This window comes from Sapajus apella, unplaced genomic scaffold (genome assembly GCF_009761245.1).
Source record: "Sapajus apella isolate SASKATOON/1434 unplaced genomic scaffold, GSC_monkey_1.0 scaffold39, whole genome shotgun sequence".
In the NCBI taxonomy this organism is placed as follows: domain Eukaryota; kingdom Metazoa; phylum Chordata; class Mammalia; order Primates; family Cebidae; genus Sapajus; species Sapajus apella.
The window spans coordinates 12,044,341-12,045,838 of record NW_022436979.1 but is presented as its reverse complement, the minus strand read 5'-3'; the positions used below and the strand labels follow the sequence as shown (position 1 = coordinate 12,045,838).

At 41.5% G+C, this 1,498-nt stretch overlaps 1 pseudogene; it reads left to right on the top strand.

The window, feature by feature from the left end:
• The first annotated feature begins 744 nt into the window (after window positions 1–744).
• On the top strand, window positions 745–1,178 carry LOC116565133 (annotated as a pseudogene).
• Window positions 1,179–1,498: the final 320 nt, after the last annotated feature.

The window sequence follows — 1,498 nt, the reverse complement described above, 5'->3', positions numbered from 1 at the left end:
CTGATCTTAGCTATTTCTTGTCTTCTGCTAGACTTTGAGTTTTTACCATTCTTTGTTTAATTCAGTTTATAGGTAACTGACTCTGACTGCTTGTTTGAGGTTTTCATTTCTTTATAAGGGCGCTGATGCCACATGAAACTTCTATTAAATAATTTTATGTGCTTTTCTCCTGTGAATCTGTTTTACATCAATTTAATTATCAGACCCAGCCGAGACCCTGAGAGGACAGTGGTGGAGTCTTCCTGCCCCTACACTCGTATATTGTAATTACTGTTTTATTATTTCTAGAAAATCTTTTATTGCTGGTCATGTCTTCTTAACTCCAACTGGCATATTCAAACCAGTTTTCTCTGTCTCTGATGACTATGGATTTAAGATATTAGGACATTCGAAAATAAATAAAAATTATTTTATATCCACAAATGTTAGCATTCAGAACTGTCTAAGAAAGAGACAATATTTCTGGCTGTCAGAGATCTTAAAACCTCTACAAAGTGGTATGTATCTTTGGTTGCTGCAGCCCCAGCCATGAGTATGCTCAGGCTTCAGAAGAGGCTTGCCCTCTATTGTCCTCTGTGGCAAAATGAAGGTCTGGTTGTACCCCAGTAAGACCCAATGAAATTGCCAGTGAAATCCCATCAGCAGATTGGAAGCTGATCAAAGATGGGCTGATCATGCTTACCCTGTGCCTATTTCTGAGCTCAATGCTAGAAAAACACCTTGGCCCCCCAGAAGGGCAGGCACATGCGCATAGGTGAGCAGAAGAGCACAGCCAGTGCCCAAATGCCAGAGAAGGTCAAGTGGGTGAGGAGACAGGGGATTCTGCGCCAGCTGCTCAGAAGGCACCGAGAATCTAAGAAGATCACGCCACATGTATCACAGCCTGTACCTGAAGGTGCAGGGGAATGAGTTCAAAAACAAGCGGATTCTCATGGAACACAGCCACAAGCTGAAGGCAGACAAGGCCTGCAAGAAGCTCCTGGCTGCCAGGCTGATGCCCTGCAGGTCTATGACCAAGGAAGCACGCAAGCGCAGTGAAGAGGCCTCCAGGGCAAGAAGAAGATCATCAAGACTCTGCCCAAGGAGGAAGAGACCAAGAAATAAAATCTCCCCCCTTGTCTGTACATACTGGGCTCTGTGATTACACAGATCAGCCATTAAAATAAAACAAGCCTTTAGATGCTTAAAAAAGAAGAAGAAGAAGAAAGAGACATGTATTACTAGTATTAATTCTCTATATTCTCCTGTAGTCCGCATGAAGTACCAGTGCACTTCGTAGAAACAGGCTCACCGATTTTCTAAGTACTAACTTGGAATTCCTAAGAAAATGTGTACTGCTTATCAAGCACACACACATCTCTATAAATTAAAGATATTGCGTAGTTCCACTTTGTGAAGAAGTCATTATTTGCGTTTCAGTTGTTAAACACTATCTCCCTCATAGGCAAGGTGCAAATTAAATTAATATTAGTGTACAATTTATACATATAATTATCCA